Raw genomic sequence first — 16251 nt, forward strand, 5'->3', positions numbered from 1 at the left:
TTGTTTGAAATTTGATGGGTGCGACGGTTTGGATGTTTCTTTTGAATGTGAAACGCAACCCATGTGACTAATGGTTTATAGATTTAACTGCTTTAACTTAACGGGTGCTTTGAGAAGACACAACTGTTCAATTAGCGAATCGTGACCCAAGTTACTTTTTGTATATAGATATAATTTGGGTATTAACATCAAAGTTAGTTAATTTTATCAATATAATGACTAAAATACCCTTCCACTTTTTTTAAATTTTATCAATGTAACACCTTTGGGTACTAACACCTAATTTTATTTAAGTTTAAATCAATTTTACAAAATCTATTTATTATTATTTTTTATTATATCTCTTAACTAGGTTAGAACCCCGTGTATTACACGGGTTAAATAAATATAATTTTATATATTAAATAATAAAAAGTTATATCTTTATGAACCCCGTGTATTGTACGGGTTAAATAAATATAATTTTATATATCAAATAATAAAAAAAAGTTATATCTTTAAAAACCATGTGTATTACACAGATTAAATAAATGTAATTTTGTATACTAAATACTAAAAACGTCGTATCTTTAAAAACCCGTGTATAATCGGGTTGAATAAATCTACCAAATAATAAAAATTACATCATTAAAAACCCCGTATATTACACGTGTTGAATATATCTTAAAAAGAGTTATATCTTTAAAAACCATGTGTCTTACACAGATTAAATAAATATAATTTATATATTAAATACTAAAAACGTCGTATCCTTAAAAACCGTGTATAGTCAGGTTGAAAATCTACCAAATAATAAAAAAGTATATACTTAAAAAAACCACGTGTTGAATAAATCTAATTTTACATAGCAAATGATAAAAAAATACGTATATCTTTAAAAACTTCGTGTATTACACGAGTTATATAAATGTAACTTTGTATAGTAAATAATAAAAAATATATTTTTAAAAACCCCGCGTTTTACACGATTTGAATAAATATAATTTTCTATACCAAATAATAAAAAAGTTATATTTTTAATAAATTAAAATAACATTTAATATTAAGAGTAGGGTTCGCACGGAAAGTGTGTTTTCCTAGAAAGTCTAGGAAGCGATCTGGTCCATCCGATTGGTGTGTTTAAGGGTTGAGATTAAATCAATGGCAATCTTGTAATATTTGAGTTTAATTAATTGATTGTTTTAAATGAATAAGGGCAATTTTGTCAAATGGCCGTTTTTTTAAATCAATTAGATAACTGCAATCCCTACTTTCATGGGATTTTCCCTCTCTCTCTCTATTATTGATTTGATTTTCTCTCTTTCTCTCTCCAATCCAACCCTAAACATAATAAAACCTGCGATCTCTACTCCCCCTTGCTATTGGCGACGCAAACAGGACCCCAAAAGCATTCAGATTTCGGTTCCAAGGCTTGTTGATACCCCTTTTCTTCACTAGGTATTCATATCTTGTGTTGTGATTAACGTTCTTGAAGTGCATATACGTTTTCGGTCTTAATCTGCTTGTAACTTGGCTGTGTTTTTTCTGTTTTAATTGATGATTGTAGAGAGGCATGTAAAACACAGCGTCAAGAATCTGCTTGCTGTTAAAACACAGCGTCAAGAATCTGCTTGCTGTTAAAACACAGCGTCAAGAATCTGCTTGCTGTTAAAACACAGCGTCAAGAATCTGCTTGCTGTTAAAACACAGCGTCAAGAATCTGCTTGCTGTTAAAACACAGCGTCAAGAATCTGCTTGCTGTTAAAACACAGCGTCAAGAATCTGCTTGCTGTTAAAACACATTTGTATGAATCTGCTTGCTGTTAAAACACAGCTGTATGAATCTGAATTGCTGTTAAAACACAGTTGTATGAATCTGAATGATAAAACACATTTGTATGAATCTGCTTGCTGTTAAAACACAGTTGTATGAATCTGAATGCTAAAACACAACTGTATGAATCTGCTTGCTGTTAAAACACAACTGTATGAATCTGAATGCTAAAACACAACTGTATGCATCTGCTTGCTGTTAAAACACAACTGTATGAATCTGAATGCTAAAACACAACTGTATGAATCTGCTTGCTGTTAAAACACAGTTGTATGAATCTGAATGTTAAAACACAGTACCAAGAACATGCTGATAGATTCCAGCAAGAAATCGAAGGAATGATTGATATTAAGTGAGATCAAAAATCGAAAACAAAAAATTCCGAAATTTATGGATAGTTAGTTATTGAAGATAATTTCCTAAAATAAAAATAGATTGTGAAAGTACATAAATGCCCTTTTAGATAAAATCCTTCAATGTCACATGTCGCGTTCTTATTGCTTCCTAGACTTTCTAGGAAAAACACACTTTCCACCCAACTCGAGTAGGGTTCGCACGGAAAGTGTGTTTTTCCTAGAAAGTCTAGGAAGCGATCTGGTCCATCTGATTGGTGTGTTTAAGGGTTGAGATTAAATCAATGGCAATCTTGTAATATTTGAGTTTAATTAATTGATTGTTTTAAATGAATAAGGGCAATTTTGTCAAATGGCCGTTTTTTTAAATCAATTAGATAACTGCAATCCCTACTTTCATGGGATTTTCCCTCTCTCTCTCTATTATTGATTTGATTTTCTCTCTTTCTCTCTCCAATCCAACCCTAAACATAATAAAACCTGCGATCTCTACTCCCCCTTGCTATTGGCGACGCAAACAGGACCCCAAAAGCATTCAGATTTCGGTTCCAAGGCTTGTTGATACCCCTTTTCTTCACTAGGTATTCATATCTTGTGTTGTGATTAACGTTCTTGAAGTGCATATACGTTTTCGGTCTTAATCTGCTTGTAACTTGGCTGTGTTTTTTCTGTTTTAATTGATGATTGTAGAGAGGCATGTAAAACACAGCGTCAAGAATCTGCTTGCTGTTAAAACACAGCGTCAAGAATCTGCTTGCTGTTAAAACACAGCGTCAAGAATCTGCTTGCTGTTAAAACACAGCGTCAAGAATCTGCTTGCTGTTAAAACACAGCGTCAAGAATCTGCTTGCTGTTAAAACACAGCGTCAAGAATCTGCTTGCTGTTAAAACACAGCGTCAAGAATCTGCTTGCTGTTAAAACACATTTGTATGAATCTGCTTGCTGTTAAAACACAGCTGTATGAATCTGAATTGCTGTTAAAACACAGTTGTATGAATCTGAATGATAAAACACATTTGTATGAATCTGCTTGCTGTTAAAACACAGTTGTATGAATCTGAATGCTAAAACACAACTGTATGAATCTGCTTGCTGTTAAAACACAACTGTATGAATCTGAATGCTAAAACACAACTGTATGCATCTGCTTGCTGTTAAAACACAACTGTATGAATCTGAATGCTAAAACACAACTGTATGAATCTGCTTGCTGTTAAAACACAGTTGTATGAATCTGAATGTTAAAACACAGTACCAAGAACATGCTGATAGATTCCAGCAAGAAATCGAAGGAATGATTGATATTAAGTGAGATCAAAAATCGAAAACAAAAAATTCCGAAATTTATGGATAGTTAGTTATTGAAGATAATTTCCTAAAATAAAAATAGATTGTGAAAGTACATAAATGCCCTTTTAGATAAAATCCTTCAATGTCACATGTCGCGTTCTTATTGCTTCCTAGACTTTCTAGGAAAAACACACTTTCCACCCAACTCGAGTAGGGTTCGCACGGAAAGTGTGTTTTTCCTAGAAAGTCTAGGAAGCGACCTGGTCCATCTGATTGGTGTGTTTAAGGGTTGAGATTAAATCAATGGCAATCTTGTAATATTTGAGTTTAATTAATTGATTGTTTTAAATGAATAAGGGCAATTTTGTCAAATGGCCGTTTTTTTAAATCAATTAGATAACTGCAATCCCTACTTTCATGGGATTTTCCCTCTCTCTCTATTATTGATTTGATTTTCTCTCTTTCTCTCTCCAATCCAACCCTAAACATAATAAAACCTGCGATCTCTACTCCCCCTTGCTATTGGCGACGCAAACAGGACCCCAAAAGCATTCAGATTTCGGTTCCAAGGCTTGTTGATACCCCTTTTCTTCACTAGGTATTCATATCTTGTGTTGTGATTAACGTTCTTGAAGTGCATATACGTTTTCGGTCTTAATCTGCTTGTAACTTGGCTGTGTTTTTTCTGTTTTAATTGATGATTGTAGAGAGGCATGTAAAACACAGCGTCAAGAATCTGCTTGCTGTTAAAACACAGCGTCAAGAATCTGCTTGCTGTTAAAACACAGCGTCAAGAATCTGCTTGCTGTTAAAACACAGCTGTATGAATCTGAATGATAAAACACATTTGTATGAATCTGCTTGCTGTTAAAACACAGCTGTATGAATCTGAATTGCTGTTAAAACACAGTTGTATGAATCTGAATGATAAAACACATTTGTATGAATCTGCTTGCTGTTAAAACACAGTTGTATGAATCTGAATGCTAAAACACAACTGTATGAATCTGCTTGCTGTTAAAACACAACTGTATGAATCTGAATGCTAAAACACAACTGTATGCATCTGCTTGCTGTTAAAACACAACTGTATGAATCTGAATGCTAAAACACAACTGTATGAATCTGCTTGCTGTTAAAACACAGTTGTATGAATCTGAATGTTAAAACACAGTACCAAGAACATGCTGATAGATTCCAGCAAGAAATCGAAGGAATGATTGATATTAAGTGAGATCAAAAATCGAAAACAAAAAATTCCGAAATTTATGGATAGTTAGTTATTGAAGATAATTTCCTAAAATAAAAATAGATTGTGAAAGTACATAAATGCCCTTTTAGATAAAATCCTTCAATGTCACATGTCGCGTTCTTATTGCTTCCTAGACTTTCTAGGAAAAACACACTTTCCACCCAACTCCTACTCTTAATATTAATTTATTATTTATATATCTATACTATAAGATAAATAGGAAATAAAGGTAATTGTTTTAAAAATATATTAAATTAATATTTTAGATTTGAGAATAATATTTTATTAAAGTATGATAAGATTTAATATTAATTTATTTTTTATTATTTAGTTAATACCATTTGGTTATTGAGATAATTAGCCGTTACTATCTTTTGGTTCTAGGTGTTTATAATTGTGTTTATAATAGTTGGTTTACTAAGATTTAATAATAGTTGGTTTAATAGTAAGATTTAAAAGATCAGAGCTGGCTGGTTATATCTTATAATATAATATTAAATTAACAAAAATAATCAATAATTTGGTGTTTCGCTCAGTTACTTAAATATTTAAAAGAAGTCTCTTAACTATTTTATATATATATATATATATATATATATATAATTTAAGGTTGATAAGATTTATATTAATTTAATTGATATTTCATAATTTAAATTAAATAATAATTATCTACTATTAAGGATGGTTTAGAATAATGACAAGTGTCCCAAAGTTGCTTTCTTTTATTATATAGTATAGATTAACATAAAATCTATTTATTTTTTTATTTTCATATTTTTATTAAATTTCTTATTTAACATAAAATCTACTAGTTACACCAGTATTTTTTAAAGTAATTATTTAAAAAAAATACTGGTGTAACTAATTATTTAAAAAAATAATGTGTATTTAAAACTTTTTCCTATAATTTAAACCATTTTGACACCTACCTTATTACGTCACAAGGTTTTTAGTAGACCGTGTATTTAAAACTTTTTCCTATAATTTAAACCAATTTGACAATTACCTATAATTTTATTGAAGTTATATTTACGTGCTTTAATCAATATTTAAAGAAGGTTGGGTGAGTCACTAATTAATTTGGATATGTACCTCAATTCTTCAATAGTCTTATTCACGGCTTTGAGTTTAAACTTTTTATTTTACTCCGGTTATTAATTGTTACTTTATAAATAACCAGATATTAATTTTTTAGAATAACGGTTTAAAATTGATTAACTATCTGTTTTATGATTTCTGCTTCTATAAATAACTATCCACGTGTGTTTATTCCATGAAAATTTCATAGAATCCTATATAGTTGAAATTTGAATTTTAGTATGTAAAAAGTGTAATTAAACCTGGTTTAAATTATAGGAAAAAGTTTTTTTTTTTTTTAAATACTGCTTGACTTTAAACTAATTATTTAAAAAAATATTGGTGTAACTAGTAGATTTTATATTAAATAATAAATTTAATAAAAAAGTTCAAAATAAAAAAATAAATAGATTTTATGTTAATTAAGAAATATAATAAAAAATGAAAAAACTAGATAATCCTAAAGAAAACCGGAGGAAGTTGACATTAAGGCAACAAAGACACTGGTCTTGTCAGAAAACAGAACTACAACTCTACAAGTGCATAAGTGAATTCATCATCTGTTGTGTTCAATTAACACGACATCTAATATTCCTGTTAGAGAACCAATATAAAGAAAAAAATGAACGATATCATCAGATAGACGTTCCAGCTTCTTCGGTTTTCTTTGATAAACCACATTGTTCCTAAGTCTCCAAATTGCCCATCAACCAACAAAAATGATCGTACCCACCATGCCTTACTGATAGTTTTGAACAGTTCCGTTAAAAGGCAGGATTGTGAGTGACCAAAAAAGCAAGATTCAACCAATAAGGGTGAGCGGGGCACTTCTCGGGGAGGGTTGCGGTGAGGTGAGTCCCCGAGCGGGAACACCGTCGCCATCAACTCAGGGAGCCTAATCGGGGAATGGGAGCGGTGGGAGGTTACCGCATGAAGGGAGGGAGGGAGAGGGTGACCCACAAGCTTTTCAACCAATCAAATTATTTTCCTTTTTTTTTCTTTTTGAATAAAAAAACAAGTCCCCCAAGAGAGGAGTGTCGCCATCAAATTGAGGGTGTGGGGGGAGTTGACGTGACGCGTGTTGATTGAGTGTGTGTAAGAGAGGTCACTCCCCTAAGAGATGAGTGCCCCTCTCACCCTAAGCAATTCTATAACAAATACGACAAGTAGCATGAAATTCACTAAAGCTAGGCTATAGCTTAGTGGTAAAGAGAAATTATCTCTTGTGGGGACACTAAGGTTCAATCCTTGTGAGGTGTAAATGAGGTGTAAGTATTTAAGGGGAACGACAAAAAGAGAAGACACAACTGTTGTCTTTATATTAGGTTTCATCATTTTTTAATGGGTTATTGGATTTTAATAATTCTAAATTTTACTTATTGGCCAATAATAATCCAAACTTTAATAATCCCAAATAGGATCATTGGAGAGAATTTTTAAAGTTGAGATTATAATCGGTCAACAGATGAAACTTAGGATTACTAAAATCCTACCGTTTTTTAATTGTACATAACTTTTAAATAAACTAGTTATTTTCCGCCCACGCGTTGCGGCGGGACCCAATGACTACAAAAGGCGTGTCTGCAACGACAAACAGATACCGAATATCAAAACATAAATAAAATGACGTGGTAAAGATAGTCACTCCGTCATAAAAAAAAACGATTTTAAATAACCTAATATATAATAATAGGACCCACACGTCCTATACGTTGGAAATTCGGTTGTTTTCAGTTCAGTTATTACGGTGCTAACACGTTAAAATACGGATGAGCTCGGTACCAGTAACGGCAACGAAAGTACCGATCCGGAAAATCATCGATATTAGGTACCGGCACCGAAAATGCTCGGTACAATACGGTATGGTATTTGAAGGTAAAAATCAATAAATACAGGTATGGTGCTAGACCGGTGTCGAACCGAAAGTAACGATTTTGAAAACGCCAAAAGGTGGGTACCAAATTGGTACCGAAAATGATTTGTTATAGTAAATTTGGTACCGATACGATACCGGTTCGTTTACAGGATTTGATACGATTTGCTCATCAATATTCTAAATATCCAAGTTAATTTTACATGCTACAATTCATTCATTACAGCAAAAGACCAAAAAGAAAGCAAAATAAGTTGTGTATATAAAACCTCATTCAAACGAAATACAGTTTACTTACTGTGTGTATGAAAACTAATCTAAACGGTGCAATTACTTGCATTGTTGCGTTGCTACAGGATTTGATGAGTTCGGTACCAACCGGTACCGAAAATACCGTTACTGAAATCTCCAAAAGTGGGTACAGGTACCAAATATACCTAGTATGGTACGGTTCGGTACCGGTCGGTATCGGTACAGCACCGGTATTTGAGGGTAAAAACCGGTGAATACCTATGCAGAACCGGTACCGAAAATACACCGGTTTGGTAAATTTGAGACCGGTACCTATACCCGATACCATCTAATTTTAATTTAATAATAAATCACTGTTAATTCTAGATAACGGTTCGGTACCGGTCGGTACTGGTACAGCACCGGTATTTAAGGGTAAAAACCGGTGAATACATGTGTAGAACCAGTACCGAAAATACACCAATTTGGTAAATTTGAGACCGGTACCTATACCCGATACCATCTAATTTTAATTTAATAATAAATCACTGTTAATTCTAAATAATTATATTTCTAATTTTAATTTAATAATAATAAATCACTATTCATTCCCTTTTCTTTTTATCATATATAAATTCAATTTCACCCTCATATATACGTTAAATGTTATATCTTATTAACTTATTCAGTATTTTTCAATAATTTAATTTAATTTTCTCTAATAGTTTTCGCTCGTTAACGTTTATGAAAAAGTTTAATACGCATGTGTGTTTGATTTTTTCTCTCCACAATTTGGTATAAGTTATATTGAGAACGGGGTTATATTTAGAAAAAAAATTGGTGTCGTAAGTTATAGCGATTGTCGTTACCATACCGACATTGATATTATCAGAACTGGTACCAACATTCGTTTTTATGGTTTTCGATCAATTCAGGACTTTATTTTTTTGGTTTCATCTCTTAGTTGTTGCACTGACTACCAATACCGTAACAAACCAAATCGATACTGAATTCTCATGACATCCCAGAGTAATTCCAATGGTTTTAATTTATTGATGATGTTACAACATTATGAATTAATATCTGGTTAAAGCTCTACTTAGACTGTGTGTAACTGGATCACGCCCCTGCCATGATGGCGATGATCCGACGTTAAACACCGTTATGGTTGTCTGTTAAAGGGCGTTAAAGCATCTGGGTGTTTGCCCCTTAACCGTGCAACGCAACCATCGTTAAAGGGGACAGTGGGTGGGCCTCATACCCTAATGACCAATCAGATACTTTGTTTTTTTAATTTATTTGATTTATATATTATTTTAAAACTTATGAAATCATTACACACTAAGGGCATGTTTGGCTAAGCTTTTCAAAACAACTTATTAGCTTATTGACTTATCAAAAAGCCAATAAGTTGTTTTTGTATTTGGCTAAGCCAAAAGTCCTTTTAGAAATGGCTTTTTGCAAAGAAGAAAAATGAGGTTTCAAGAAGTCTTTTTGGCCAGCTTTTAACTTTTCAAACTACAAATTACCAATATACCCCTTCTTTACCCCATTATATCTAAAAGAATGTCCATTTTAGTCATTTTACATCAATAAGCTAATCAAAACACTTTTTTTAAAAACTCCTTTTCAAAAAGTCATTTTTTTCAAAAGTCCTTTTCTAAAAGTCCTTTTTAACTATAATAAGCTTAGCCAAATATGTGCTAAGAGTAAAAATGAAAAAAAATGAGTAAAAGCTTATAACTAGTGATTATGATCTTATTAGATAGATAGTAATCATAGTATTTTGAATTTTAATAGAAAAAACACTTAGGGGCTGTTTGGTAGCCTCTTAATGACCATTCAGATGCTACCTTTTAATGGTTTAAAACCTTTGAATGAATAAGAGGTAACCTCAAGTCTGAATGGTTAAGAGGTAACCTCTGAATGGCAAATCATCACATGTCACATTCTTCTACCTTCTCATTGGTAAAATTCTTAATGGTTCCATTAAGATGTAGCCTCTTAATGACCATTCAAAGGCTACCAAACAGCCCCTTATATGGATGTGATGGCAAAAATCTAAATTGTCGAAAAACGCGTGGATAGAAGCAAAGATCGTGGACCGTGGTTCTTCACTTGTTTATTCGCACGTTTCTGATGTTTTCTTTTTCAACTATTCAAGAGTGAGTACGTGTACTCCCCCACTATCCATTTTCTATACAACACTACTTACTATATTTAATAGGGCTGGCAATTTCATGACAAAAAATATGACACCACACTTAAGAGGTTTGTATTTGACGCTTAAAAAGTTTTGTATCTTAAACAGGTTGATACGATAAGATCTGTTAGTTTTCGGGTAGTGTTTACCTATTTTGTGTCCGTGTCTTATCGTGTTCATGTCTTAATAGGTTATGTTTATGTTTGTGTCTTAGCAGGTCGTGTTTGACACAATATGCCAGCCCTAGACTCCACAAACCGCCCCTCTAGGGAGAGTTCGTGTCTTAACAAATCATGCTCGTGTCTTAACAAGTCATATAATACGCTTGAAATTTTTTTCGTGTCTAAACAGGTCGTGTTCGTGTAACCTTTTTATTATCAGGTTCGTGTTCGTGTTTGGAAAAACTAACACGATAAGCTTTTGTGACGTGTTCGTGTTTACCTATTTTGTGTTCGTGTCTTAACAGGTTGTGCCTGACATGATATGTGAGCCTAATATTTACCTTCACTAAATACAATGGCTGGCTGTAGTTAATAATTTATTATTATATGTAATTAACGAGTCATTGGAGTTAAGGTGTTACTCTTTTTGAAACCAAATGTTTAAGTCCCGCTGAAAACGAATTTAATGTAATTTAAGCGATTAAAAAAAAAGTTACGGTTGTTGTTAGCAATATATTGATACATAAGGCTAGAGGGTGTGGGGGCTCCATCCCCACCACGTCACCACGTATAGATCCCATATGGGCTCCATCAATGTTTTAAAAACCGGTTTTTAGATCAAATAGGATTAGGCTAAAAAATGGTTCAACCGGTTGAACCAGGTTGTACCGAGCGGTTCAACCGGGTTGACTAGCTAACTCTATAATTTCATAAATTACAACATCAACTCAAAAGTTAATCCAAAAATGAATGATTACGTATTAAAAGATGATCCAAAAGTATATCAATAATAAAAAATAATCCAAAAGATAATCGAGAATCATTCAATTTTCCAAAAAGCTCTTTTAAATGAAAGTGTACGATATGTTTAAGCCATTTGAGTGTTGAATACATCGACTATTTTCGTTTCATACAATATTAAATAAGAACTTTTAGTTACGAATAATCATGATATATAAAAATCACATAAGATAAGTAACATATATATTGAAAATAAATATCAACTCAAACTAAAATAACCCTGTGCCGGTAACGGTATTACGTTTCAAACCGGTATAACGGATTTTACCGCCGGTACAAACCTTATGCCGTTTCACTTATTTACCGGGGTGTTTCGTACCGGATTTACATCTGGAAACGATAATACCGGTATAACCGGCCGGTATTTACCGGTTTTTAAAACATTGGGCTCCATCACCACACCCCCCAAGTGAAGAGGGGGGGGGGGGCCCATTGATGGGGCTCCATCATGGTAACACTCGGTAACGCCATGGCTTGGAGTTTGGACCAATCAAATGTTTTTTTTTAATTTTGTTTAATAGGGGCTCCATCCACACCATGTAAATTAAAGGAGAGCTCCATAGGTGAGGTGGATCCTAGGTGGACTTAATAAAATCCCATGAAACTCCATCCACACCTCATAGCCTAAGACCATGTGTAGTGGTGGAATAAAATAATGCCCCCACCATGGGGCATTATTCGACACGTGTCATCCCATTTAGCATGGGGCATTATTGCAAAAGTGGCGTAGTGGGGCATTATTCCAATAACGCCCATTCCAATCAATAAACAATTATTTTTTTATAGAGAAAAAGAAAAGAAATGGCACCTTACACTTGGACCACTCCCATTGGCCACATCCAATTTGCATTTGACCACTTTAGCGTTTTTTTAAAAAACGCCGGCTTGCAACATATTCAAATATTACGCCGGATAACGCCCGGTGTAATGGGGGGGAGGGGAGGGGTTTTGTGGCGTTTTTTTTCAATATTTTTTTTAAAAACCACGCCCCACTACAGTGATCTAAGAGTTATAGAGTAATTGTATATCTTACACATGTTAAACCTTCTAAATAAAAAACTATATCACTAAAGCACTTTTTCATTCCTTTTAATTATATATTGATCTAGGCATCTAGCTATGATTATAATAATATACAGATAGATGCACAGAAAACTATATTTGAGAGACCAAGAGGTTTGAAAAAAATAAGGGTTAAATCGTATTTTAGTTCATGTGGTTCGTGTTATTTTACCAGTTTAGTCTAAATGTTTTATTTTTTGCATGTGGGTTTAAAAAGGTTTCACTGCTGCCATTTTAGTCCACTGGGTTAACTTCATCCATTATTTCTGTTAATGAGAAGGGTGATTCGGTCATTTTATATGGCTGAATTGTCATTCTAGCTAACAGAATTACATATAAAATGACCGAATCGCCCTTCTAGTAAAAAAAAAAAATAGATGAAGTTAATCCAGTGGACTAAAATGGCAACGGTAAAACTTTTTGAACTCACAGGAGAAAAATGAAATCTTTGGACTATGATAAAATGACCCAAACCACAGGGACTAAAATGATATTTAACTCAAAAAGAAATTTTATTGGTGCTACGAGTTATGATATTCATTACTAAACATGCTTATAGTTATGTATATTTGTAAGTGGCGATTATTACCAAGCTGGCGAGAAGAGCAAAGATGATTGCTATTGCTACTTATATTAATGAGTAAACAAAAAGGTGATGAGAAGCTTATGGTGATTCCTTCAATATTGTAATAAGAAAGAAGTTATGGCGATCTCTAATCTTTTAGAAAGAAGTTTTTAGATGATAATATCTATTAAATTAGATAGAGGAATAGTAAAGAAGAACTATTGGTGTGAGACGTTTTCCAACTAGGGCTGTAAAAGAACCGAACGAACACAAACAAGTTGTTCATGTTCGTTCATTAAGAAAGGAATCTGTTCATGAATGCTTACCGAACGAGATTTCTTGTTCGTATTCGTTCATTAAGAAAATGGATGTGTTCATGAACACTTACCAAACGTAAACGAATACAAATGAACACAAGCAAATGTTGTTATGAACATACAGAAACACAAACGAACGTTTATGCACACAAACAAATACAAACGAAAATATATTCATTTAGAATAAATTCTCCATTTCTCATTACATAGATCATAAAGAATCCACCAAAAACATATAAGTACTTAATATAATTATCCAAACATAGTTGTCATAACCGACATAACTAATTAACAAAAAAATTAAGATGTTTCTCAAACTTTAACACAAACTAAAAGTGAAAAGGTTAAATGAGAGATATTGACAAAGACATATAATATAACTAAGATTTCAAAAATTTTTAAAAACTAAAATCAATAAAAGATATAAAATATAAAAACTTCTAAATGAATAAACACAAGAAGATAAATGAATACCACAAGACCAAACTTACAATACATACCACAAGACCATACGTGGACTTTTCTTTTCAATTAATCAACTAGTTATAAAAACTGTTGGCGCGTTGCGGGAAACTTATTTTGTTATTTAGTATGTGTTTACATGTGTTTGAAATCAATACAAGCGCGTTACACACGGAACCGCTGACAAGAATAAAAAGAAAATGTAGAAAAAACACTAAAAAATAACCGAAAGAAAATCTGCTAAAAAGTTGTATGGTAATGATGTTGTTCAGTAGAAACCCGTAGTCAGAGATAAGCAAATAGTAATGAGTACCGGTACCGAATTTCCTGAACCGAAAGATCCTAAGTACCAGTTCGGTACTGACGTTTGGCGTTCCTGGTACCGGTTCGCTACCAGTTTTTACATTCATAGACCGATACCGTAACCGGGGTATCAGTTGGAACCGAGCTCATCTCTACCCCTGAAACTAAAAAAAGGTGTACGATACCGTTGTTCGTACGGTACCGGTGATCAGGGATGAGCAAATGGTACTGGGTAGCAGTACCAGATTTCTCGAACTAAAAGACTATCAAACTCAATCCGGGACCAACTTTTAGCGTTGAGCCGGTATTTTCGATACAAGTATCGGTTGACACCAAACTTATCAAACTTAAAAAGTAAAGAGAATAACAATTATTATAATATATTATTATAATATAATATATAAAAAATACTGTTCAAAGCATTCCTTGTAGGAACCGTTCGCGTAAATAATTAAAATAAAACAAATTTTATTTAATTGATTACAATACAAAGAAATAAGAAAGCTGGAAAAACTATTACTATTACAACTGAAATAAGCAAAATACAAGAATGGGGTAGAAGCAGAGTTGGACTGAGGCACGTGTTCAACACGCTTCCCTTAAAACAAATTCCGAGTCTCCCAAGAGTACTCGTTTTGTTTCCCAGGGTACAACAGCCGGAGCAGTGGTACTGCCGGAATTCGCCTACAACCCGAAGGTTACCTTGAAAGCTGCAAGGAGAAGATGATTAGAAGTAGGAGGAATGTAGTTTTCATAAGCTGTTGTTGCTGGTGTACTTCTGAAGTGGGTACGGAGCTGTATTTATACAGCTCCTAGGTTGAAACAGTCAAAACGAATTAAATGAGAGGTTTAAATTGCATTAAACGTCTTCAATGCAATTTAATACGTCATTTAATTCTCAGTCAAAGCCTATTAACTCGTCAGTTACGAAGCTGGACTGAAACTGCCTAGTCATTCAATGCTGGAAGCTTCTGCGCGCGCGCCCATGCGCGGTGCGGCATCTTGGCTCACTGCCATGCGGCGTACGCCACGTCACCTGTGAGCCTATACGTGCGCGCCACACAGTCGCGCCGCATTGGCTCACTCTGGTGCGCCGCGCACGACACAGCAGGACCCATGCACCATGCGCCCAACCGCGCGCCTCGTGTACCCGCGCGCGCATGCGCCGCATCACCTACCACTTGGTCCTTGCAACCCTTGTGCTTTACCACGCGCGCGCGGTCAAAAATACAAAGGCGGCTCTCAAGCGGCTCGCGGCGATGCGAGCGTGCAAAGTGCGTCATCAAAGCGCCACATTGCGCCTCATCGCCCACGCCACGCGCGCGCGCGCGCGCGCGCGAGCGTGTGCGAGTGCGAGTGCGAGTTAGGGTGCTCCGCACCCTTCGCGAGGACACTAGTGTGTGCTTCCATGAAACAATAAGGATGGAGAGTTCCACCTTAAATACCCATTTAAGTTCCATCTCTCCTCCTATGTGGGACAAGGTGCTACTTTCCCTTTAGTTTCAACATTGAATGTTCCAAACACCCAACTTTGAGCATCGATATCTCATTCATCTTAGCTCGGTTTTGGACGTGGTTTAGTTCGTTGCGAAGCTCTTCCAACATAGAACACAAACCCATAAATAAATACATAAAACCCGCTCATTTTATTATATTTATTTCTAGTCCAAAATAGGAAAAAATCATTTTCCTATATTTGTGAAAATGCTATTTTCACTTATTTTCCAACAATCCCCCACATGAAAAATGCTATTTTCATCAAATTTCCAACAATCCCCCACATGTATGGAAATGGATCTTTTCCTTACACTTTTCAACGATAAACTTCGACAGTTGAGTATTGCAAGATAGGTAGGTTGAAGCCTTTGAACCTTCTTTTGTGAAGCGCACTTAGCTTACTAGCGGTGTGTAGACGCGATGTCCTTGAACATACCCCCATTTGTGTAAAAGACAATACACTTCACACAATACTCTCCCTGGTTTGGCCAACTTCTCATTGTCGTGTCCTATTATGGTCCTGGAACACTGGCCTGGTTCTGCGAGAGCTCTAGGATTTGCGCACCCCACAAATCCATTTGAAGCGACCCCACTTCTCTCTAACATAGGTGATTCCCATGAATCATTAAAAGCATCATGGTTAGTTGATTTTCCGAAATCATTAACCTTAATATGCTTAACCTCACTTCATGTCACTGATTGGAATGGACTAGGAAGTATATGTAACTCCCTTTTATTTAGTTTGGGGTACTCCCCCACAGTGACTCCGTTTTGGTAATATGATTAAGTTGTCCTATTGAACTTAGATCTTGGGATCTCCAGTCAACTAAGTTAGGTTTCCCTCATATTCCCATTTACCACGGGCTTTAGTCCCATTCCTCTTGACGACGTTTCTACTAACTCTCTGCTTAAGCCTTTTGTAAACGGGTCCGCAATGTTATCCGCTGATCTCACATAATCAATTGTGATAACACCCGTTGAGAGTAGTTG

Source organism: Helianthus annuus, chromosome 17 (assembly GCF_002127325.2).
Source record: "Helianthus annuus cultivar XRQ/B chromosome 17, HanXRQr2.0-SUNRISE, whole genome shotgun sequence".
NCBI classification, from domain to species: Eukaryota; Viridiplantae; Streptophyta; class Magnoliopsida; order Asterales; family Asteraceae; genus Helianthus; species Helianthus annuus.